Raw genomic sequence first — 27,301 nt, 5'->3', positions numbered from 1 at the left:
AGAGGGTTGGGTGGTATATGCCTTTTTTTCGTCTGCTACCAGGGTGGGTAGGGAAGGACCATCAGGTGGGGGCGGAGCTAGGCATGTCCGAGCTCAGACTTTCGTTGGGTGGGTCTTGCTTTGGCTGCTGTGGGGGTTGGGGGTGAGAGTCCCAGGTCACTGGAGTTGTGTACCTAGTAGGATTATGGCTGTCTCTGCTGAGTCACGCAAGCTGTCAGGGAAGTAGAGGAAAGCTGGCAGTCACAGGCCTTACCCAGCTCCTGTGCAAACCAAAGGGCCCATCTCACTCCCACTGTGCCCCCAGGAACAGCCCCGAGTCTGTTTCCAGGTGGAGGCTAGACAGGCTTGAAAACTTGCCTGAGGCTATCCGCTTCCCAGCTGCAAAAGAAAAGGGCTTCAGTTCTTCCTCCCCTGTGAAGTCTGCACACAAGATTTGCTCCCTCCCCCGAGTTCTGGCCAGGAGGCTTCTCACCTATTCAAATTGTTACAAAGTTCAGCTAGGGAATTCCTTCTCCCTGTGGAGTTTTACCCCCCTGCTCCTCTGGCCACCCTCCCAATGGACCCATCTCTGTGGTGTCAGGCAGGAATGGGCTGCTTGGGGACCCAGTGAGCTCCCAGGGCCTTTCTGCTGCTTCCTCTACCCCTGTATTTCACTCAGCTCTCTAACTTGATTCAGCTCCAAGTAAAGTCGGAAACTTCTCCCACAAACAGACCTTCAGTTTCTCCAGCGGATGTGTGTGTTAGGGAGAGGAGGGTCTCCCTTTCCCACTTCCGCAGCTGGGGGACTCACAGTATTTGGGTATTTCCGGGGTTCTGCAGGAGCAGTCTACTTCCTTCAGAAGGTCTGTGGTTTCTCTCGGAATTGTTGGTTTGTTCCTGCAGTCAATCTGGAGCTAAAATTCACAAGGTGAGCCTCCGCGTGCTGCTCTGTCTGGAGCTGCAATCTAGTCCTGCCTCCTGTCCACCATGATCCCTGGAACAGTTATATTTGGACATATGGACCAAACCATACAATTTGGAAAGAAAAAACAAAAACGAAAAGAGGTCTGCAAAGGGTCCTTTCTTTATACTCAAAAGAACATAAATTTCTCTTGCTACCTGTTTCTGCATGTCAGGAGAAAAACACGAATTCTCTCTTTGTGCTCCAGGGTATACACTTAGCTCATCATATAATGGAGTTCTACTTTCCCTTTAAATATGAACTATGGATTTTTGGACAAAAGTCATAAAAATTCTACCAGATTAATACAGAATTGCAGATTTTCCCCAAAGGGCTTTTTCCTGATTTATTTTTATCAGCATGAATAACTCCTGAGAATATGGTGAGCTGTTTCCTCACAGAGATACAGAGCCTGAAGTCTGGCAGCATTTCCACCATCTACCACCCACTGAGCTTGATTTTAAGTTGTTTTTCTCAATACAACAAGACCAGTGATTTCTAACAGCAGTCATATCCAAGTTTGTTCTGGAATTGTCAGCTACATATCTAAGTGTTATATGTTATTTCCCTCCTGTTTTTCTTCTTTATTTTTTAAGCATTTTATTTTGAAATAGATTTGCAGAAGAGTTGCAAAGATAGTATAGGTGTATAGCTTTACCCAGCTTCCTGTCATTTAAAAAATGTATCTTCCCATGGTACACTTATTAAAATTAAAAAATTATCACTGGTACTATACTATTAACTAAACTCTAGATTTTTTTATACTTTTTGTTTTGTTTTGTTTTTTGAGATGGAGTCTTGCTCTTGTCACCCAGGCTGGAGTGCAATGACACGATCTCAGCTCACTGCAACCTCCACCTGCCAGGTTCAAGGGATTCTCCTGCCTCAGCCTCCCAAGTAGCTAAGATTACAGGTGCCCACCACCACACCCAGCTAATTTTTGTATTTTTAGTAGAGACAGGGTTTCGTATGTTGGCCAGGCTGGTCTCGAACCCCTGACCACTTGATCTGCCCACCTCAGCCTCCCTAAGTGCTGGGATTACAGGAGTGAGCCACTGCGCCTGGCCTATACTGTTAACTAAACTCTAGATTTCCAGTTTTTCCACTGATGTCTTTTAGCTTCTTCCAGGACCATAGCAGCATGTCTCCTAGTCCAGGGCAGTTTCATAATCTTTCCTTGACATATCTTTCTTGTTTTTAAATCTCTTTCCAAATGTACCCTTGTTACACATGCAAGATATAACCATTGACTAAAATACCCTATTTAAATTTAAACATAATTTCTACTGTGTTTTTTAAATATTTAAAATAATCTTTTTTTTTTTTTTTTTTTGAGACGGAGTCTCGCTCTGTCGCCCAGGCTGGAGTGCAGTGGCGCCATCTTGGCTCGCTGCAAGCTCCGCCTTCCGGGTCCACACCATTCTCCTTCCTCAGCCTCCCAAGTAGCTGGGACTACAGGCGCCCACCACCATGCCCGGCTAATTTTTTTTGTATATTTAGTAGAGACAGGGTTTCACCATGTTAGCCAGGATGGTCTCAATCTCCTGACCTCATGATCCGCCCGCCTGGGCCTCCCAAAGTGCTGGGATTACAGGCGTGAGCCACCACACCTGGACTAAAATAATCTTAAAAAATGTAAGCAAAATAAAAACTATTTACTAAATGTAAAAATGAAAACTACTAAGCTGGACCTAACCCTTGGTATGTTTGCCTTTTAAGTAGCTTTCCTGCTTCTGGTATCACCATAGTCAAATCCAGTGGATTTATCTGAAACATTTTAAATATTCAGAATAATCTTTCTAATGTATTAATTATCACATGATAATCATTTTGAAGGTTCAGTGGTCATTTGCATAAATTCCAGATTCTTTAGCATGGTATACAAGTGTGGCCTTCATGATCTAGCACCCACCTTTCTCTCTGGAAGCATCTTCAGCTGTTTCTGAGCTGATGTAAAGCCCTCTGTGGCAGGCAGCCTCTGCCAGCACCACATGAGTAAGCCTGGAAGCAGACCTTCTCCAGTCAAGCCTGGAAATGACCGCAGACCTGGCCCACGATCTGCAACTTTGTGAAAGACCCTGAGCCTGAGGACCAAATTGAGCCATGCCTAAATTTCTAACTCATAGAATTGGCGAGTTAAGTTTTTGTTGTTTTGGAAGGAAAATTTTTAATTAGTAACAAATATATGTTGAATCCAGCTGGACTCCCTACCTAGAATATCCTACATTGGCCATATTTTCTCATACCTTGGTGTCCAGGTAGTTAGTCAGACAGCTATTTTGTGATTTAATTAATATTCCTAAGCCCCTACCAAATACCAGGCTATGTGCTAGGTGTTGGAATCAAGGACTCTAAAATATGGTTAAAGGAACCCACAGTTAAGTGGAAAACACAATGATGTTAGTTACTGGTAATAATGTCAAAAGTGCTGCAGTTGAGGAATGAATATATTTTATAAATTTAGAGACAAAAATGTTTACATTTGATCTGGAAAGCGAAAGGTACCAAGAAATTTTTGAGCTAGATTTTGAAGTTTAGTGGGTTTCATGACATAAGAAAGTCAGCAGAGGGAAGCATGTGAACAAAAGATCAAGCGTGAGAGTGCATGTTGTGTTTGGGGAGGGCAAATGTGCCAGTGGGTTTGGGGATGGAGGTATATTGGATGAGCACTGTTGTGGAAGAGTGACCTGTCTTCCATTCTCCTCCCTCCCTGTTATGATCTTCTACATCCCTCAAGACTGAGCTCAAATTCCATTGTTTTCTTGATATCATTTCTGATTGTTCCTACCCACGAGGATCTCTCCCATTCAATCACACACTGTCTCACATTGTTCTCTAAGTGCTGTCTTAGCAAACACTTTGAGATGGCAAATTATCTTTCCTTCTGTATGCACATCTAGAACATTGCTGAGCACATAATATTAGATAAATGCTTATTGATTAATTGAAGATGGCATTTTTCTTCTGTGTTACTTAAAGTCTAAGTTGAAGTGATTAAGCTGAAAATGCATACACGACTAGTAACTCCAAAGCAACACTGAGGTACATGCCTGATAATGATGCTTAGAAATGAAAATACAGGGAATGATTAGTAGAATTTCTGATATTTAGAAGCATCAACTTGATGTCAGTAGTTAAATGAACACTTGGAAGTGAGAAAAGCACAAGAAAATGAACAGATGTGACTGGACACTGGGTAGATGGGAGGCAACCTTGTTCCAGAGAGCAGCAGTAGGAGAGCAGTGATTGGGAGGGAAAGGTGAGTCCAAATGAGAAGATGTAAGCTCTGATTCATGAAGGACACTCCAGTTCGGTAGTGGCCTAGGTGGTCTGTCCCATGGATCTCAGAGAAAGAATTTATGTAGTATGGTGGTAAGAGTCCTTTTTCCCTAATAAAAGTACATATTCTGGGGGATACATGTCAATGTAACCTGCCTAGGAATTCTCCTATTAATATAGGATTATTAGACCCTGAATGTCTCACGAATAGTTTACTGAAGTGCAAAGGATATTCTATCTGAATTCACAAATGAATCGAATCAGTTACCATGTGGCATCCATGTTTGGATCTCTCTATTTCTCTTTCCAGTGTCATACACTCTTTCCCTAGAATAGGACCATCACTCATTCCTGCTGTCCCTACCATGCCTGCTGTTTATCACCCCTGCCATCAAGCATCGAGGAGGAGGTTTGTGCTGAGCAGGCTGTCCCCACTGCCTCTGAGGGATGGAGCTCAAGCTACTCAAGCTTCATAGTTGTCTACTGGGAATCCAAGGAATCTCTGGTCATCTTTGTTATTGCAGTCACTATACTCATGTGTCCTAGATCACAGATATGTGCACCCCTATTATAGATTAAAGTAAAACAAATTGTTTCGGTTTTTACTTATAGCTCCACACCCTATTCACATACCTCCCAGAGCTCAGTCATGAGTCCAGTCACGGGTAACAGGGGAGGGAGCTGGACATGAAGATGAAAATTAGTAGTAAACATCATGCTGTGTTCAGATTTTTCTTCTCCTCACCTCTAAAGCTACATTACCCTATTAAGTGTGCTGTGCTGCAACCTCCGCCTCCCAAGTAGCGGGGACTAGAGGCACGCACCACCACGCCTGGCTAATTTTTGTATTTTTAGTAGAGATGGGGTTTCATCATATTGGCCATTCGAGACTGGTCTCGAACTCCTGACCTTGTGATCTGCCTGCCTCGGCCTGCCAAAGTGCTGGTATTACAGGTGTGAGCCACCACGCCTGGCAATCCTTTTTTACTTAGACACTCCTCATATATGTAAACTTCTGGTGTGTTGACAGCATATTCTCAGGTATCTCTAGACTCCTCCTGGTTGAGGATAAACAAGGATCTCAGCTACAGTATGATTGTGTCTGAACAAAGGATGCCAGACTAAGAAAAAGTAGTGTAGCCCAGGTGGGAATAGGGCCACAGAAGGCAAGAGGGAAACTCATTGCATTCTGGATGGATTCTAAGTCATAGGCCAATTGCCTTTTCCAGACATCATTTTTCCCACCTTTGACATGTGCTTGTATGGATGGAACCATTTGAAAGTGAAAGGGTAAGCAAGGGACTGAAATTGTTAAAATATAGATTTTTTTTTAAGCAGTAATCTGACAGAGGCATCCAATGTGTTTATACTAGTGGAAGCAGGAAGATCAGCAAGGAAATTATTAAAATAATGCAGGCATGGAGTGATGAGCATGTTTCCTGATCTTCTTGCCTGTCAGGAAACTCAGAGTTAAGTTTTGTACTGACTTGTAATAGCTGTCATTTATCCAGTTTTAGAATATTATTACCTTTCATTTTCATTTCCCCAATCATGTCCTTGCTTCCTTTGTCTTATTGGTCTTTGGGTTTTATTTTACTTTGTTTCCCTTATAGCCGCATCTTACTTTTTAGAAGTAGACTATAAGTATAAAAATGCATGAATAAAATAGGCCTCTTGGTGGTAAGGGGAAGACTGAAGATAAATGATGTTTATTTGATGTGACCTGCTATAAATAGCTGAGGATTCCACAAAGTACTGGGTTAAGAGGTATCTCCTAATCAACGAATGGTAATGGTTGTGTGACTGGGAGATATAGAACAAAGTTATGATGACATAGTAACTTTTAACTTCAAAATGACAAGAAGCTGGGGCTACAGTTCAGCAATTGTTGTTGAACTCTAAGAATGTGCTGTGCTTCTATACCTACTTTAAAGATCAGTGATCAAAATTAAATAATAACTTGAGTAATACAAAACTTAGTAAGACTCTGCTCCCTTACAAGGCAGGACAGATGGAGGAGTGAGAAGCATGGTGTGATCAGAGTGCCCAGGCAATTCACAGTAAGTGGATGTGCTTGTCCTGACCCCAGAACAGTAACTCCGTGGGGAACATCATCATGTGCAAAGCGTTAGAACTTATTCATTAGTGAGAATTCTTGCTCTGTTGAAGCTTAAAAAGTAAACAGAGCATAATGAAAAATTTACAGACAGAGAAAGGAATGATTATGAAATCCTGGAGTACATAGCGCAAGGAGTTCCAAACCCAAATGCCTATAGAGTCCAGGCACAACACGTAAATAAGTGAAGTGGGCAAGGTGAAACCCAAAAAGTAGTGGGCTCTTCCAAACTGAAGAGCACTTGATCCTCAAAGAGCGCAGCTTCTGATCAACTCCAGTTCATCATTGCATATGGGAACATGAGCCCATACCCCCACGAATACTGATAGTTCAAGAGAAGCCAGGAAATCAGACCTCAACTAAAATAGGATTTTCTAAATGTTGGGTTAATTTTGTAATACAATGTATAGGCCAAAACAAAACACTTCTGTGACTGCATTAAACCTCTGGAGACTGGTTTGTGGTTTCTGGAAGAGAATTGTTTAAGTTTTATCTCTTTAGGGATAAAGAGCACATACTGTTACTTACACAAAAGAGGCTGGCTGGGAAAATTGAAGGGGGAAGATAGCATTTTCCTTAGGGAATGGGATAAGGCATAGCCAGATATGGGAGTGAGATCCCTTCTCTGATGAGTGGATTCAGGAGGTGGTGTAGGGGCTCTCTTCTGAATTAGACCCTGTTATCCTGTGTGAGTCCAGCACCTCTAACAAAAATATTTTAGCAGAGTCCACTCAGTCAGTCTAGGCAGGGATGATGATATGATTGGGATTAGAGCAGAGAGTTTGAATTTACTAAAAAGACAAGAATAAGCCTTTTGGTACAAGGTCCTCCCCAAAAACGTGGCTGCCACAGCCTTATTATGTGATAACTGATCTCAAGGTTGGGGGAAAAATGTTCATTCAAATGCAAGTCATTTAATATCTACTAAGTGTGAGAAAAAAGACAACTGATAAAATCTTCCAAACTTCCAAAGGTTTAAATTATGGGATCCAAAGTCAGGTTTGGGGTTGAAATTAATTTTTTATGGTTGTTATAACAACAAAAATAATATTTCTTATGTAATCACTATGTACTAGAAAGTATAGTGAATTTTCAACATGCATTATTTTGATAATTCTTCATAGGACCCCCGAAGCAGGTATTTTTATTACTTCCATGTGATACTACAGGATACTCAGCCTCTCACAGGTGAAGTGACTTGCCCAAGATCACACATATAGAGACCAGGGTGTGTGCCCCACCCCTATGCAAACTTTCTCCATCAATTTAATCATGACATGATTCAAACTTTCTCAAAGTGAGAGTTGTGAAAACCAAATGTGATGATACACATAACCATATTTTATAAGCTGTAAGACAGTTTCTGCTTCCAAGCACAAGAGAAGCTGTTAGGTAATTTCACTTTTGATGGCTATAACTATTATTTTTTGCAATTACTCCTCATATGAATTTCTACTTATTAATTAGTTCCCACTGCCTCCGTTCAAAAGAAAAGATTCCTTGCCCTATGCATTTGTTCAAGTCACTGTTTGCATCTTTATGTCCCCACTTTAACCTAATTATATGGTCTCCCTCTGGGACCAGCTGGGGATGAAGATGGAAAGAGACGCAGCCCACCTGAGGCGTCTGTTCATTGAATGACGATTTCACCACCGCTCATGAGCCTAGTGCTGGTGAACTTTCCTTACAAACTGAACATTTTTTCTGCTGACTTTTAAAGTAAGAAAAATCATGACCCACTGGTGAGAGTATATCCAGAAACACTCAGTTAGTTAAAACCACAGGTAGAACTATCACAGAATATGAAAACTTTGTCCTAACACAATTTCCTCAGAAATTTTATATACTTTGACTCTCTAGGGGAGAAAAAGAAAAGAAAGAAAAACAAATGAGAGAACAGGAATGGATATGAGAAGAAATCCAGCCAAGTGGAAGGTTGCCACACGGAAACACAGAGCAGTTTCTACCAGTCAAACAAAAGCCTGTCACAGGAAGGGACACCATAGGGCTAGACCTGAAGACAAGCACCACACATCATGAAAAGCTTGATCAAGGTGAGAGGGAGAGAAGTAGGACATATATTTTCTTCCCTTCCTAAATGGCTCATAACTACATTAGGCCGGCAAAAAAAAATTGCTTCTTAGTATTGGTCAGTTTAGTAATAGCAGGTCACTGAAAGAAACAACCCCTTCCTCTTCATTTTCTTTCTTATGGTTTTAGGAAGGAAAATAGATACCAGGGAAAGAAAAAAAAAAGCCTGTTGCAGCAAAGAGCTATTTCTTTTGAGTCAGATTTCGTGCTAGACTATTAAGTACTCTAGAAATTACTTTACAGATTTTTACCTAGTTGATGAAAATAGTTAAGTATATCAGACCTAGGCATGACTCGTTCTTGGGTAGATCTCATAATTAATAAGTTCATTCAGAAAAATGGCAAATTATTGAAATAGGGTGGGTATTATTTTGATATTGCATTGCTTTGTATCAATTAGCCACATCTTTATGATAAAGGACACCATGAATGTAAAATGTTCAGAATATATATGGTATTGATTTTTCCAGTGCTGATTATACATTAGGTACAGAGGTAGGTGCTGTAATTCAGATCATGTCAGTTTTTTACAATCCGTCAGTGTCTCCCCATTGAACTTAAAATGAACTTCCATCTCTCACGACAATACCCCAGGCCTGCATGACCCAGTGGCCTCTGCTTCTCCCCATATTTACCTCTACCACAATCCCTCTTTCTTACTTTTTTTTTTTTTTTTTAATTATACTTTAGGGTTTTAGGGTACATGTGCACAATGTGCAGGTTTGTTACATATGTATCCATGTGCCATGTTGATTTCCTGCACCCATTAACTCGTCATTTAGCATTAGGTGTATCTCCTAATGCTGTCCCTCCCCCCTCCCCCCACCCCACAACAGTCCCCGGAGCGTGATGTTCCCCTTCCTATGTCCATGAGTTCTCATTGTTCAATTCCCACCTATGAGTGAGAACATGCGGTGTTTGGTTTTTTGTCCTTGCGATAGTTTACTGAGAATGATGTTTTCCAGTTTCATCCATGTCCCTACAAAGGACACGAACTCATCATTTTTTATGGCTGCATAGTATTCCATGGTGTATATGTGCCACATTTTCTTAATCCAGTCTATCGTTGTTGGACATTTGGGTTGGTTCCAACTCTTTGCTATTGTGAATAGTGCCGCCATAAACATATGTGTGCATGTGTCTTTATAGCAGCATGATTTATAGTCCTTTGGGTATATACCCAGTAATGGGATGGCTGGGTCAAATGGTATTTCTAGTTCTAGATCCCTGAGGAATCGCCACACTGACTTCCACAATGGTTGAACTAGTTTACAGTCCCACCAACAGTGTAAAAGTGTTCCTATTTCTCCACATCCTCTCCAGCACCTGTTGTTTCCTGATTTTTTAATGATGGCCATTCTAACTGGTGTGGGATGGTATCTCACTGTGGTTTTGATTTGCATTTCTCTGATGGCCAGTGATGAGGAGCATTTCTTCGTGTGTTTTTTGGCTGCATAAATGTCTTCTTTTGAGAAGTGTCTGTTCATGTCCTCTGCCCACTTTTTGATGGGGTTGTTTGTTTTTTTCTTGTAAATTTGTTTGAGTTGATTGTAGATTCTGGATATTAGCCCTTTGTCAGATGAGTAGGTTGCAAAAATTTTTTCCCATTGTGTAGCTTGCCTGTTCACTCTGATGATAGTTTCTTTTGCTGTGCAGAAGCTCTTTAGTTTAATGAGATCCCATTTGTCGATTTTGGCTTTTGTTGCCATTGCTTTTGGTGTTTTAGACATGAAGTCCTTGCCCACGCCTATGTCTTGAATGGTATTGCCTAGGTTTTCTTGTAGGATTTTAATGGTTTTAGGTCTAACATATAAGTCTTTAATCCATCTTGAATTAATTTTTATATAAGGTGTAAGGAAGGGATCCAGTTGCAGCTTTCTACATATGGCTAGCCAGTTTTCCCAGCACCATTTATTAAATAGGGAATCCCTTCCCCATTTCTTGTTTTTGTCAGGTTTGTCAAAGATCAGATAGTTGTAGCTATGCGGCATCATTTCTGAGGGCTCTGTTCTGTTCCATTGATCTATGTCTCTGTTGTGGTACCAGTACCATGCTGTTTTGGTTACTGTAGCCTTGTAGTATAGTTTAAAGTCAGGTAGCGTGATGCCTCCAGCTTTGTTCTTTTGGCTTAGGATTGACTTGGCGATGCGGGCTCTTTTTTGGTTCCATATGAACTTTAAAGTAGTTTTTTCCAATTCTATGAAGAAAGTCATTGGTAGCTTGATGGGGATGGCATTGAATCTATAAATTACCTTGGGCAGTATGGCCATTTTCACGATATTGATTCTTCCAACAATCCCTCTTACTTGCTGCTTTCCACCCACCCCAGCTCTGTTCCAGTGGCTCAAACATTCCAAGATTTCTGCCACTGGTCCTCTCTACCTGCTGATTCTTCTGCCCAGAATACTAGATTCCTGTCTTTATTATGAGTGGTTCCATTACATTCCTCAATCTCAGCTTAATGTCAAATCCTCAGAAAGACCTTCCCTGAGTCTTCTTTTTAAAATAGCCAGCTGTCATCTACCCTGACGTCACCTACCCTGATGCCACAGCATCTTTTTATGTCCTTCATAGAACGTGTTATAGTCTGTTTTTCATTTCATTTTGTTTTGTTTTCCTGTTTTATTTCTCTGGCTATAGTATAAGGCTCCATGAGGGCGGGACCTTGTTATTCTTAATTTCTGTTCTATCAAATCCTGGAGTGGTATCTGCACGCTAGACATATACTACTTATTTGCTAAATGATGGATAGATGAATAAATGTGGAGATACTAACAGAGAATCCCATTTTTACGTCAAGTATTGTACTAAGTATTATTATCTGTGTTAGTTTACATAGTTACTACTGTGAGTTAAGTGTTGTTTTCATCTTGCTGATGAGAAAAATGGGAACTTCGGTCTTATAATGCTGTATAAGCCCTTAAGGAGCTCCCAGTCTGATTATATCATTAGACAATAAGCTCATTATATAATAAATCCAGATTTTGTGTTTTTTCCACAACAGCATGTAGAAATCTCATATAGCATGCTTAAATTAAGTGGTTAGATTTAGCTCTGCTCTTCACGCCTCCAGTGAATTATGCATGCCTTTGTGGATTTGAATACGTCTTTATGAAATAAACATATTTTGGAGAGCAGACACTGTCTCTCTCATTTCCATAAAAGTGAGATGCCCATTATATCAACATTTGTGATCCCTTGATTATAATTCTTTACATTCATGTAGCTCTTTTGCAAAGAATTTTCAGACATATGAGTTCCTTCCATTTCCTCTCACATCTCTGTGAAGGAAGGGCAGGCAGGGCAGGTGTTATTTGTCCTTGTCTTCCTGCCACAGATGATGTTGCTAGAGTTCTGTGACATTAAGTGGCTTTCCCAAGGTCACACAGCTTGTAAGTGGTAAAGCCTCTTGGCCCTGGCCTTCTGTCCTCAGAATATAATTCTGTTGTCCTCAAAGCCCTGAAGTATCCCTCCTCCCCACCCCAATCATCCTTCTCTATTCTTTTCTATTTCCTGAAAGTCTGCACTATGACATACTGAGAGCTTTAAATGGAGAATTGAGAATGAAGGGGTTCTTGGTAGTGAAAGCAGATGAGCAGACAGATTTCTCTGCCTGCCTCCCATCTCTCCTCAGTTCCTCCTGTTCCCCAAAGAAATATACAGGGTGTCTCCAAGGGGATCTTACTACAGAGAGCTACTCCGTGACTATATTTTAATAAGTGAAAGTGAGGAGGTAAATATTCTTTTTCTGATCATTTGACCAGGTATGCTAATGAAGCATGTCCCAAAACGTCTCTCAGATTGTTCCCTTCCCTTCCATTCTCACCAGTATCTCTCTAGTTTTAGTCATCATCTCTACTGTTTTCCAATAGTCTTCTAACGTGTCTCCTTTCCTCTGGCCTAGCCACCATCCATTCTGCTCTCTATGCTGCAGATAGAGCTTCCATTCTAGGGCATAGATCTCATCACATTGCTCTTTTCCTCTTAATCATCAGTGCCTCTCCGTTGCTGCTAGCCTAATTTCAAACTCTTTGATATGTCATGCCAAGCCATTGACACCCGAGTTCCTTGCTGCTCCAGCCTCCCTTCCTGCTATATACCGTACTGTCATCTTAGAGGACTTCTGGCTAGTGATTGCCTGCTGTGCCATCTCATACCCTGTGCCTTTGCATGGTGTTCCTGTCTCTTGGAGCACCTTCTCCCTGTGTCTCTGTAAAGTTCAGCTCAAAAATTACTTTTATCTTAAAGCTTTCCTGGATTCTTCTCTATTATACTTCTCCCTGAAGAAGATACGATTCTTCTAGCCTTTCTCCTATGGCAATTTGTTTAGACATCTATTAGGGCTATGCTGATGACGTTTTCTGCTTTTAATATCGTGAAAACAGGGTTTGGCAACAGAATAAAGCAGTTTAATAATGATAGCTACTTTTTTTTTGGCACCCTCTTCAGTATCTTTACTTCATAGAATACGGTCTCATTGAAAGGAGGGACACTACCTTATTCTTGGTGACATTAGAACCCAGTCAGTACAGCACCTGGCATGTAAGAGTAAGTTATCAATGCTTGTTGGACTCCAGGCATTCTTGTGTATACTTTAAATATACTCTGATTTTTACTGCAATCTTCTGAGGTAGCTGTGATGCTGCCATTTTGCAGATAAGGAAACTGATATTAAAAGGATTTTTATTTCATAGAGATAGCATTTGAACTGATGTGTGAGTTTGACTCCTAAAGTGTGTTATTTTCTATTATATGAGAGATTACCTACATAAATTGATCAAGTATTATTATTCCCTCTTTCCTATGAAAGCTATTAAAGGTAGGTGGAAATTAATTTAGTACTTAAATAATATGATTGAGCATGAAAGCCAAGAAAAGCAGATTAAAGGAGATTTTTTTGGAGGGAATGAAATTAGTAGACAGAGACTACATGGAACATATTAGCAGACAGCCATATGGGGAAATAAGCTAAGTCTGTGATTTACTGAGATTGCTTTCTATCACCTCAGTGAACATTTACCTCAAGCAAGACACACTGCTTGACAAAGACATAAAGTACTTTACATGTGGTTTAACACGTAGCCCTTCAGAGTCCTAATCTTGGGGACAAGACTGGCAGAGATAGCTGAATTCTCAGGTCTCCTGATCTGCTGCTTATGGTTTTATTCATTCTCTACACCTTCCAAAGCATGCAGTGTTCAGCAGCAAATTCGACAAACAAATTAAATGCAAAATTACAGCATTTCCCACTGATCATCTGGAGCCATCTTATCTGGCAATAGAAAGTGCAAAGAAAAATCAAGTGAGACCTTAAATGAAAGGTCACACAAACCCCTAATAAATTATCTTACACGATGATACTATTGTGAGAAAGTTCTAGATTGGCTTGAGGGTTTTCAAATTTTTTCAATATTTTAAAAAGAACAATGCATTTCCTTTTGGCAAGAAGGACATTTCTGACCAAGGAAGCTGCAGTGACACACTTTTCCGGAGATGAGAGAAAGGCACACACACACATTCACCAGTCACTTAGAAAAGTGAATGAGATGCTGGGGCAAATACTGTGTTCTAAACTTGAGAATGATCATAAAGGGAATGGGAAAGTCCCTGTGTTTTTAAAGGAAGCAAATTAGTTGCAGGCAGCCTCGGACGAGTTGAAGAAACATCTGGGTAGACCGATAATAGACTGACTTCCTGACATGCCGTTTTAAATATGATGACTTCAGACAGGAAGCTTAAGTTTCTCATTGTAACACTGGAAAAATACATAAAATTACGAGGCAAAATATCAACCACATACAAAATTGTAACTTTCTAATAAAAACATATTTTATAAAATTATAGAGGTTTAACATTATTATTTTCAAGATCTAAAAGCTATCAAACATTTTAGTCTATGCCTCTCCTTCCTGAGAAATATTTCAAGAAAAATATATGTACTTGTGTCTATTAAGTCCAAATGCTATATACTTTCTTCAATTACTCTATTCTAGAGGCAATTTTAATAGAAATGACATTTCATTTCTCCAAACCAGAATTTTGATATGAAAAGTTTTTTCACTATGATAAAATCACTAACAAGGAGAAAAATTAGTAACTAGCAAATAAGTTAACCATGTTTTTCCAGTGATATGGTTGTTGGCCTTTCTAAAACCTTAAGGCAGAGCTATAAGAATACTCCTGAAAGTTATCAAATATCTGTGGAATGTTTTCAGATTTTACATATATATGCATATGTCTATATATGAAAATAAATTATTCAGGGCAGACTCCCAGGAGATAAGGAAAATTCCTTAGCACCATATTTTGTTCATCTTGTTTCCCTTATGCCAATGAATTGCAGGGCCCTATTAAGTTAAATGGCACCCCACTTATTTTGGAAATATCTTTCTTCTATGTTTAAAGAAATATATATTTTTAAAGAGCCTACACTTGAATATTCTTTGGGGCTTTATGTTGCCCATTTCTATATACATGACATTATAAAGCAGCATAATTTTCATGGTGAAAGAATAAGAGTTACCTTTTATGTCCTCATGTCATGCAGAGACTCATAGGTCCCAGTCTTTTACCCCAAGTTGCATGTATAATCAGGAAAACCACAATTCTTTACTCAATTGCTGTTGGTGAGGAAGGGGGCTTTTCCATGAATGCAAAAAGAGTGCAGTGCAAGATCCATTTAATTATGACTGTGGATACAGGCTTTTGAGTCTAAGACAAAGTTCATTATTTTACCAGGCACATGTTTTTTAAATATTTTAAAAGAAAAAAACTAAATCTTCCCTTTTCAACCAATGCAGCTGTTCTGCACTTGTTCTACATCTCCCCTCCCACTTGCACTCCATGTCTAGCTAAGCAGATTTCCCTATATTCCCCTTTAGTGGCTCTGCTTTCTGGTATATGTGCCTTCTCCTACATGGGTACCTTTCTGATTTATCCATTTCTCAAAGTCCTTTCCATCTTTGTTAGGACTGACCTCAAATGCAATCTCCCACATGAAGATGTGCCTATCACTTCTGCAATAATTAAGTGTGCTCTCCTTTGGGTAGCCCTATATTATTTCATTATTTAGAACATTTAATTCAGAAAATACTTGGTGAGAGGCTGTCCTTTGAGAGGCACTGTCCTTTGTTCTGCGGGGGTTGGGAAAGTAAGAAAACAACCTATCCTGGCCGGGCGCGGTGGCTCACGCTTGTAATCCCAGCACATTGGGAGGCCGAGGCGGGCGGATCACGAGGTCAGCAGATCAAGACCACGGTGAAACCCCGTCTCTACTAAAAATACAAAAAAAATAGCCGGGCGTGGTGGCGGGCGCCTGTAGTCCCAGCTACTCGGAGAGGCTGAGGCAGGAGAATGGCGTGAACCCGGGAGACGGAGTTTGCAGTGAGCTGAGATTGCGCCACTGCGCTCCAGCCTGGGCTGGGCGACAGAGCGAGACTCCGTCTCAAAAAAAAAAAAAGGAAAAGAAAACAACCTATCCTTCAAAATTAGAAGAGGAAATAAGGCACAAACAACATAGCTATGATGCAATGCAGACTCCTATTTAATATCTGTATTCTACTAATTGGAATCAAATAGTTTGATATTTACACACACACACACACACGCATGCATAGCACTTATAGTGTCTACTTAACAGTGGGCCTAGAGTGATGAGATAGGAATGTAATGGCATTGCGTAGATTTCAGGCCATCCATAACCTTTTTCCCAGTTGAGAAGTAATTTACAAACAAAAACTATTTGTCTTCTGGACAAATCTACCTTGTATTTTCCATAGTTCTATCATATGTAAAAAACTATCTTTTCTCAACCAGAAAGACAAAAAGTCCACATACAGCCTCTGCCTTTTCCATCCCCCTTCTACAAATGTGCTTGATCCCATGCACATATGTATGCACACACACACATGTATGCACACACACACATGTACACACAGACCTCCATCCACACCCTATTGCTGTCTGAATCTCACAGTCCCAATGCTGTAATCATAGGAAGTATCCCATTTGCTCCCCACTTGAGTTATTTTTCTGCTCTAACTCTAGAGATTAAGAGCCAAGAGAGATTAGCTTGGTTTCCCTCTGAATTCTGTATGTGCAGAAACACACCATGTACAACTTCCTTCTCCTTTAAAGGGGGCAAAAGTGCAGACAGGTAGAGGGGGCTTCTGTTGGAATTCAGAATCTCTGCAAAGGTAATCCTTGCTCTACAGAGTAGTTAATAACCTTAAACCGTAATTAATCTATGACTCAGTGGTTTCAAGGTTGTACTTTCAAGCCCATTTTGAGTATTTGTAGACTAGCCAGAGGACTTTGCAACTACTGAAAACATTATGTCTGTGGAAAATGTGTTTCAAGTTCCAAGCGAGTAGCCTTTACAGGAAGCACTGGAAATACCGTGTCTGGAGAAGCCTATAACCGGCTGCAGCAACTATATGTATAATACATTTATAAGCTAAGTGCAGTAGAAATTAGACACCCAACCTCATTTTACAAAGATTTTCATAGTCAAGGACTGCAAGTCAACACTGAATTTCATATTAAAATTGTCCAAAAAGTATTTGTAGAGGAAGTTCTTGAATTCTGACTGATTTTTAGATGGAACAGAGAAAATTGCATTGCAGTCCAACAGTTACAGAGAATACCAAATTACTGGGCTGGTAAAGTAAAAAAAAAAAAAAAGTAATAATACCTCTTAAGCATTTAACTTTGTTTTTCAGTTTGTCTATCTTTGAAGTAGGGATAGTAATAATACTCACCTCATAGGGTTGTCAGGTGAATTAAGTGAGTTATGTATATGAACCACTTATAGTGCCAGGCACACAGTAAATATGTTCGTGTTCATGACTGTGAGCACTGATTGATGGTTCACAGACCCTTATGGACAAACACACTGTACAGGGGACTGCTTTGGGCACCAGACGGCAATCTCAAGCTACTCCCTTAAAAGTACATTCAGTTTCTGTGTCCAAACAACTAAGTAATTCTTAATCCTTTCATTGATTTTTTTTTTTTTTTTTAAGGAAAGAGAGGACACTGCTAAAGTTTACCCCTCTTTTGACTGCCAATAAGTAAAGGTTTCTTTTCGCTGGGGATGGGGTGAGGAGTGAGGTTGGGGAGCGTGAAGAAAATGTTCTAAAACTAGATTGTGATGATGTTTGTACAACTCTGGTAATATACTAAAGCCATGAAACAGATACTTTAAGTGGGTGAGTTGTATAGCATACGAATTATATCTCAAGAAAGCTCAATAAGAAAGTGTGACATTCTTAAAAGTTCTTTCTAGGCATTAAGGGAATTTTCTGTCTATTTACAAAAGTGAATCAGGACAACATTGCCAGGAGCTTTTCACAAATAATTTTTAATTATTTGTGAAAAGATGAATGCAAACTATAATGCCTGTGCATACTAACAAGAACATCCTGTACCAGTTTTCTGAATGAGTTAAACAATTTTGTGTCAACATACTTTGGAATTAGAGACTTTGAAAGTAATGATTTTCCTGAGCTCTTACCTCTGTGTTTATAATGCTAACAATGTTAGGTTATTTTAATTTTATCTAAGTGCTAACTTCTATAGAAACTCTAATCAGCAGTCACATCATTTATATTCTGAAGGCACAAAACAATAAAATTGTACGCTCACCAAAGTGATATTCTTCACCAAGAACTTGTTCCACACTGTTTTTTGTTTTTTGTTTTGTTTTTTTTTTTTGTTTTTTGTTTTTTGTTTTTTAAGTAGAAACTCATGCTATATTTTGTAAGGGCTCATCAAGAGTGGCACGTCAACACATAGTCATGGAGATAAACAATGAGACAGGATGTTTCAGATCTACTGTAACTCTCTGTCTGAAGGTAAAATTCCTCCATTGCGGCTGTAGCAAAAGTCCAATTTCATTTTTATCACCTACATATTTAGCTGGTAACAATTGGTGATGACATAAGCCCAACTGAAAAACCCAGGGCACCATGCCATCCTTTTCACGCTGTCTTATGAACAGCTATTATCTCAGTGGAGGCTGTAGCCACCCTGTGAGGAGAGATACCACCCGGGTTCTGTTTTCCACTCTGTGAGATGGATCACCAGAAATGCCAGGCATGGTCTTCTGATGATAAAACTTGTGGAAAAGTATACTTCAGATGATTTGACTGTTTCCTGTTTTTAACCTTCACTTATGTTTTTAGTAGTTCTTTACTTTCCAAGTCTTATAGAAACCCAACATCATTTCCTGTAAAAACATCTATTTGTACATTAAAGTCAAGAATAATGGGGCCTTAAAAAAATTGTTAAGTGAGCCCATTAGTAGCCCCTTAGATTTAGTGAACAATGTCAGAGTATCTCAAGTGAAGTAGGTAACTAGAATTAGATTCAGCTTATGGCTATAAATAAAAATAACCAGCCACATAAATAACATTAGTCAGCCTTTCCAAATCAGCTCAATTGTCTGACTTCTCCCACACCAAACATACACCTAAATGAACTGAATCGAACAGTTTTGGATTTGGGTTTTATCAGTTTCTCTGCTCAGATCCTACTCTTGATTTAACATCATCCTTAAGAGAAATTGAGAGACTATGCCAGCTGAGGGATCTGCATCTCCCGTGTCCCTTCATAGGAATAGAGGCCACTTCGGCTCCCCTGGAGATTATGGATTGTCTCATTTGCTATTCATCTCCTTCAGTCATGGCTGCTGGGACTATAACTCTGACTATTACCAAACAAACCTATTTACTTCTGAAATGCAGTCACTGTGGTAGGAAAATCTTTGTAGCCTCATCCTACTGAGGATAACTTTTATCAGTAATTTTTTAAAGTTAATATTTAGCTTACATTAGGTCTTTATAAATATTGTCCACAGTTGAACCATGTATCTGCGATTGCTATGTTAATTCTTCTTGTGCATGTCTGATTTCTTTTTCGTGGAGTTAATAATTGCCTCTGATTTTGGTTGGTTGGTTGTTCAGCTTTCTATCTACCTGACACTCAATTCTTAATTTTCTGTTAACAGAGAAAATTGACTTTGGAAGGTTTAAAGATCAAGTAATCACTTATTCTTTCTCTCTGGTAATATTTATCCTAGAGTTGTCTGTTCCTCTGCTCCAATGTGGATCTTTGCTCTCTAGATCTGCTGTGACACTGTCAACTAGAGCGCATGCTGTTTCTCTCTGTCTCCTCTTTCAATCTTCCATTTCCTGAATCTTGTGTCTGTCATTTTAATTCCACATTTTGATGATGATATCCTTTAGCAGCTTTCTGAAAGAAGATGATGATTTTCTTTGAGACCTGGCATGTCTGGGAGTATCTCAATTTTACTCTTAATTTAATCTAGAATTCTATATTGGAGCTAACTTTCCCTCAGAATTGTGATGGCATTGCTCTGTTTCAACTTCTACGTTTACAATTAAGAAATCTAGTACCATATTTATACCAAATATATTATCTGTGACTTTTTTAACCCTTCTATGGAAGCTCCTAAGCTCTTTATATTATTTCTGATACTCAAACATTTTATAGTAAGGTGACTCTTAAAATTGTTTCTCTTTCTTGAAAGTAGAAATTCATATACTCTAAATTTTTTGCAATATTTTTATTATATTATTTTTGTATAAAATCTGGAATATGTTTTCTTATAGTATTTATTGGATAAAATCTTCCCTTTTTCCCACATTCTCTCTTTTCTTTCTCTGAACAATTATTTGTATGTCAAGTCTCTTGGACTGATTATTTTTGCCCTTTTGGCTACTTGCTGGAAGATTTTCTTTTTACTCTTTTTCTCTTGATTTTTTTTTTCACTTGTGCTATCATTTTAAATTTTAGAGCCTTTTAAAATCATTACTTGCTTGTTTTTTATAGCTTATTTTATATTTTTCCTGTTTCTTGACTAAAAGCATTTTTTCCTCTTTTCATGAGCACATTAGTTATAGTTTGAAGGTTTCTCTTGTTTTCTTCCTTGTCTTCTTCCTCTTTTTTCTTTTTCCTTTCTGTTTATTTTAAAGGTTTCTTCAGATGCTTTGTGATTTTTCTCTATAGGCCTCTATTTTAAAAAGAGGCACTAAAATCCTGATTGGATGCTCTGTGTACATAGGCAGGGGAGTTGATGGTGGGTTTTCCAGATGGGTGATCAAGTGAAACCTGGCCATTTCATGCTTGGAAAATCTCAAATACCAGACCCTTTTGGTATCTTTTCTTCTGGATGCAAACCTGGGTGATAGACTTCTGGGAGTGGAGAAAGGGAAGGAAACATATTCACAGTGTAAGCTTTTCTTTGATAGGCTATTTTCTGTGCAGTTTTTCAACTTCATCCTCACCCATACCTGCAGAGAATAAATATACACTCTTGTTTGAAAGGACAACAATAGGAGAGGGGTACCTATTAATCTTTTGATTTTTTCAGCCCCAGCTCATACTATTACATTCAGAAGTGCTGGTGACTGCAGTCTCTGAGCCTCTGATGAGTTCTCTGATATGAATCAGCTTGTTTCTTTTAGGGTTCATTTCCTGTTCATCTCAGCAACACAAAGCTACAACTCTTGCATCTGCGTTTCCTCTTCCAAAACTTTGTTCCTATTTCTCACCTGCTGTGATCTTGTCTTCCATTCTGTTTGACCTTGTAGATTTACGTCTTTTTAAAATTCCTCAACTGTCATTATAGTGGAGTTTGGGAGAGAGCAGAAATAAATGCAGGTGTTCAAACTTCCATGTTTAACTGTAGGTTCAGAATTTATATTTAGTTCTATTAAATGTACTCTTGGTGGTCCTAGCCATCCGTTTAGCTCGTCAAGATCTTCCAGACCCCAGTACTTTCATTCATCGAACTATTTGTATCACCAAGCTTTGTGCAAATCTATCCATTTAGAGAGTCTAGGATGAACACAGCTATTTAGTAAGATTTTGAAGTTTTCCATTTAGCACATGCTTAGCTCTGCACCCTCATACAAATTTGGTCACCCTTTGTGAAAACCCCACCCAATTAGTATATATTCGTATATAGTACCTTTTGTTCTTGACTTATGACCAAAGCTTCTTTAGAAGTTTGTAAAGATATTTGAAACAAATGCTCCCTCCCATATCTCTCTGTCTTCTCTCTCTTTTTCTCCATCTCCCCCCACCTCTCTCTCTCTTTTCTTTACCTCCTTTTCTCTTTCACACACACAGTAGTTATCTATGCATAGCCAAAGGCATCTATAACTTCTGAATTCTGAACAGCATCATGTGGCTTTAATCTTTTTTAAAAAAACTTTTAGGTTCAGAGGTACACATGTAGGTTTGTTATCCTGGTAAACTCGCATCACGGGAGTTCGTTGTACAGATTATTTTGTCACCCAGGTACTGAGCCTAGTACCCAATAGTTATTTTTTCTGCTCCTCTCCCTCATCCCACCCTCTACCCTCAAGTAGGCTGCAGTGTCTATTGTTCCCTTCTTTGTGTTCGTGAGTTCTCATCATTTAGCTCCCACCTGTAAGTGAGAACATACAGTATTAGATTTTCTGTTCCTGTGTTAGTTTGCTAAAGATAATGACATCCAACTCCATCCATGTTCCTGAAAAAGACCTTATCTTATTCTTTTTTATGACTGCATAGTATTCCATGGAGTATATGTACCACATTCTCTTTATTCAATCTGTCATTGATGGGCATTTAGGTTGATTCCACGTCTTTGCTACTGTGAATAGTGCTGCAGTGCATATTTGTGTGAATGTATCTTTATGGTAGAATGATTCATATTTATCTAGCTATATACCCTGTAATGGGATTACTGAGTCAAATGGTAGTTCCATTTTTGGCTCTTTGAGGAATTGCCATACTGCTTTCCACAATGGTTGAACTAATTTACACTCCTGCCAACAGTATATAAATGTTCCATTTTCTCTGCAACCTTGTCAGAGCCTGTTATTTTTTGATTTCTTAGCAATAGCCATACTGATTTGTGTGAGACACTATCTCATTGTGATTTTGAATTGCATTTCTCAAATGATTGGTGATATTGAGCATTTCTCAATGCTTGTTGGCTGCATGTATGTTTTCTTTAGAAAAGTGTCTGTTCATGTCATTTGCCTACTTTTTAGTGGGGTTGTTTGTTTTTTTTTCTTGTAAATTTGTTTATTACTAAAAATTGACATGGTTAATCAGAATACTAGCAACTAACTTTTTTTGAGACAGGGTCTTGCTCTGTTGTTCAGGCTGCTGATAACTTTCAATACCATATCATTGCCTTCGATTTTTTAGATTCTTCTACTATGTGCCTACTGATTGCATCTGCTTAGGTGTCTCTATAAAGCAAACACAGAATTTCTATATGTACCTTATTTTTTACAGGGAAGAGGACTTAAAGCAATTCGCTGAAAGATGCCAGAATATTCTAGAGAATTGAGACTTCCTCACAAATGCAAGAAAGGCCAAACTAGGACAAAAATAGTAAAGCTCTGAATGTGATATCAAATTTCATTGCGTTCAATATCTAAAGTAAAAGTCTATGAAATCTAAAAGCTGTGACTTAACATCTCTAGGAATTACTTTTATGTTTGCAACTTTGGAGACAAAAATATTCCTGAGTTCGTTTACTTGCAAACAACTAGTTTTCTTACCATGGTTTAATTTTGACTTATCCCAACCCTTATCTCTTTCAATGTTGATATTTATGAGTCCTTTAGATTGTTCTTAGAATCATGATCATATATATTACATCCATTCTTCTACCCTCTTAGGTGAAACTGGTTGTTTATTTACAGGAAGGCACAACATCTGATAACTGAATATCACAAATGGTTACATGTTTTCATTTTCACTTTCAAGTGGCAATGACAGATATCCAGTTAAATTATGTACTGAAAGACTTAACAATTCTCCTTTTTAAATTATCTACCCCTAACGGGGGCAAAAAAAAAAACCAAGGTAGTTTTGTTTTTAAATAGAAATTATGTGTCTTTGCCTTTACTCAAGAATTTAGATTTTAAAAATTATAAATAGGCTGTTATGGGTAAAATAAACATTGGGGAAATATTCAGAAAGATCCATAACAGTCATGTAGTAGTAATAGCAGTATTTGGAGGGGAAATGAAATGAAACTAACATCAACTCAAGACTTAAATAGCTGTGAATGCAATTAAAACAATTCATCATGCCCCTTTAGACTTGATTTCTGATAAAGCAATGTCCCAGAAGACCCAGGTGATAGGCCTGCCTACCAGCCAACTGCCATGCTATCAGTCCCCAGGAGAGCAGCTTCTCCTGCTGACAATTAGTAGTTTTTCTATATAGGCACTCTGCCTTGTAACATTAGCTCATCTATTCTCTTGGACTTAAACAGGAGGACCTGACTCTGTGTGACATCAGTTCAGAAGCAGATGCTGGTGTTTCTGACGTATTTGCAAGGAAAATGAGTGAGATTCATCAGAATGTCAGATGATGCACTAAAGATTGTTACATAGCTGTCACTGCTATTATTGTAAAAGTGTGCCTTCCCATTTCTTATTAATGGTAGTTTATGAAAGGAATAAAGAAATACTGCACTTTTTATCTACCCCCCTGAAAGACATTAGGTACTTAGACACGTGGAGGAATTATTAAAATAAAATGTGTCTAATTGTATAGCAACCTGTAATTACATATTGCAATTATGCAGGGGCAGTTCAGGTGTGATTCATTATTTCACTAACGCTTCTTTGTTATTTTTTCTATTATGATGGGAACTCTTCCAATAGTGGCAAGAAAAGTGGGGGAGAGAAGAAATCTCTGACAACTTTTTTTTTAATGAAACAGTTTAAATATACAAAATATTTTTATTGCAAAAGCTTAAAATGAGTTTTAGTAATAGTAGATTAGGCTAATCAGAACAGAAGCATTTATGCAGTATATTCAATTAAAATATTATTAGTAGCATCATAACTAATAACAGCAGACATTTCTATCAGCACTCAGAGAATATGGTAAATAGGTATTTTATGTTGAAAGATATTATAAATACAAACATAATAAAGAATTCTTCCCCCTAAAATTGTGTGGTATAATAACTGGGTTATGTTGGAAGAGCACAGCGTCATGTTTCTAGATAGAAATAGTCTAAAAAATTGGCTTTATATGTTTAAATGCCTGGAAGCAGTGAACAGAGGGACAAGTTCAGTTTATGAAAACTTGAGATATAATTCTGTCTTGGGAGAGCAAAGAGGGGGCAGAATCATAGCCTTGGAAGGGAAATTGATGGATGGAGAACCCTATGGATACTCACATCTGTTGAATTCCTGCTCTTTTCCCTTTGGGTGCAATATATTCAATAGTGCATTCGAGTCACATCCACACCAAGTGCAAAAATCTTATTGTGGTGTTATCTCTGTGATTGCTCTTTCACTTGTTGAAATTTCCTAGGCAAAATTTGCCTGCAGGAACATGAGCTTATGCAGTGGGTTAAATGGCATTTCATGTAGTTGTAAAACCACTTTGGAGTGTCTGATTTTTTTCTTTTGTGTCATATCATCATTGCCTATGTTTCTCAGATGTTCTTAGCATAAATGGCAGTAAAGGAAAATTTCTGTCCCATGAAGGTTTAATTTGCAATTTTTAAAGATAGTCCATTTTCCTTGTTTAGGAGTGTCTCTTTCTTCTTGACCTTTTCCATGCAGATGTGAAAACTGAAATCTGAATGTTTTATAAAGGCAGGATAAATTTTGCTTTAACTCTTTTTTAGCATCTACTATAAAATCAGCACCAGAGTCATTGAATTGCATATGTATTTCTTCAGGAATACACGATCATTTGAAAACCTATATTCAATCAGAAAATTGTTAGCTTTGATGTTGGGGCATAAGGTAAAAGGTAAAAGTGATCATGCATAAAGTAAAGCATGCAGAGTGGGGGTTTCTGACACAGGCAGGAGATAGCCTCTGCTATAAGTAACGGTGCTAGAGAAGCCAAGTTGTATGAAGGGGCCAAGATGTAACCAGCTTGGACAGGGTGCCAGCACCCAGGGTCAGTCACCCCTTCATGACCAGATGATCGGAATTTGAGCTGAGCCTCAGGGGAAGGGTGCTGCCTCATATTTTGCCAGATGTCTCCAGCAGACTCTTGGAGTGCTTGTCCACTATCCAGTCAATGATGCTTTTACTATAGGTAGAAACCTCATTAAAAATACATATAACTGAATAATTCACCATTCAGGTTTTAGTATTATTGCTTACTATGTTCTTATCGAGCTACGACAGAAACATTTTTCAGGAAATAGGAATATCTGTGTGTATTCCTCATCAAAAGTCAGCTATTGCTATTTGCTTTTGTGATCTATGGGCTCTTGTGATGTTTGTTTAGTGGAATGCACTCATTTCTAGAGCCATTTATACTGGGAAAGAAGGGAAGGAGAAGAGGAAGGAGGCAGGAAGTATAAAAGCAGGGGTTGAAAAAATTTGATAGGAAATGTTTAAAATTTTAATTTAATAAAATGCTGGCTTCCCTTTATTATGGGAAATGCCACATGGGCCTTTCCATTCACTCCTTGCCTAATTCCAGAGCCCCTCCTTAGATCAGGAGTACTGCCTTGTATTCTTCTTTGTCCAACAAAGTATTGTATTTTGGAGACCCTCCTACTAGTGGCATGCAGTATATTTTCTTCATCTGAATCAGTTGTGATTTTGGATATTTGCTTCCAGGGTCATTAGTAGCCTAGACTCTATTTGCAACTTCAGTGATTTGGGTTTCTGGGGACTTCAGTGGGCTTCGGAACACAGCACAATCTGAAGCGTCTTCTGATTGTCATTTCAGGCTGTAACAACTTTTGTCTGGCTTCTCCTCCTTATCTGTTCACAAAGAAACCGAAGTCTTTATGTCATTTTCTCTCCAGAAATATTAGTCTCAGCTTTTGTTTTTTACGATCATAACAGAAAATCTTGAAGGGGAAAAATATGGTGCTATTGCAAATCTACAAAATATATACAACTTTGTAGATTTCTGCTTTCCTGGAAAACTTATCGATATAAAACTTACTGATATAAAACCTCTTATTTTTTTCATCGTGGCGCTCAGATCAGCCAAGTTTATAGGCCCACATGTCATTTTTGTTTCCGGGATTTCACTGGAGATTCTTATGAGGAGGGCTTCCTGTTCCTCTTTGTATCCTTAGGCCCTGGCATACAGCCTAGCACCCAATAGCTGCTCCACAGATGCTTTTAAAATTGAATTGTGAATGCCTTTAAACAAACTTTATACAAAACGACATATATTCTTCCCTTTTTCTACCTATTAAAGCAGTTTCGGACTATTTTCCTCACAGTGTCTTAGGGGAGGACTGGTCTCACTACCTGTGACTATAATCTCATCATAACATGAATGAATTTGCTAGTGTCAGACTGGAATTACTGTCACTATTCAAATACCCTACACCTCCACTACAAAGTAGTTCTTTCAGTCTTCCAACATGAAGAAAGCATACACCTAGAGCCTGGATGACTTGCTTCTTAGGAGGCCTCACTCTTAGCTTAAGAGAGGCAAGTATTCTGTGTTGGTTTTTCTTTAAAGGAAATACAATTTGTGTTAGCCTTGAGGTAATTTGACTATGATGCATTGGAACAGATGGCACCCAACTGGTGATAATTATGTTAGTGAACCCTTTGGTGGTGCTACTTGGAGATCACAGATAAGCTTTCCCTTTATGTAAAACCTAATGAGATAGAATGTTATCACCTTAAGTGCTTCAGTTAGTAGTGCTCAGTTTAAATAGAACTTATCAGACAATGCTGGCAGGAAAGATAGTATAGTATAGTCAGGAGGAAAAATGAATATTGCCTTTACTTGTTATTCCTTCCAGCAGTCTCAACACATTTAGACAAAATATTTGTATTTGAGACACAATCTGCTGAGAGTAGACAAGAAAGACCTTTATAGTTAGACCT

At 38.7% G+C, this 27,301-nt stretch overlaps 1 long non-coding RNA gene across 1 annotated transcript in view; it reads left to right on the top strand.

Annotated features, from left to right (window-relative positions):
• Positions 1-788: 788 nt before the first annotated feature.
• Positions 789-27,301, top strand: part of LOC134732895 (uncharacterized) — a 278,832-nt gene continuing 252,319 nt past the window's right edge. Inside the window, exon 1 of the long non-coding RNA XR_010116461.1 lies at positions 789-907. This is a non-coding gene — a long non-coding RNA (uncharacterized lncRNA). The remainder of the gene's footprint in view (positions 908-27,301) is intronic.

This window comes from Symphalangus syndactylus, chromosome 17 (assembly GCF_028878055.3).
Source record: "Symphalangus syndactylus isolate Jambi chromosome 17, NHGRI_mSymSyn1-v2.1_pri, whole genome shotgun sequence".
Classification (NCBI taxonomy): Eukaryota; Metazoa; Chordata; class Mammalia; order Primates; family Hylobatidae; genus Symphalangus; species Symphalangus syndactylus.
This window is presented reverse-complemented; position numbering and strand designations above follow the sequence as displayed.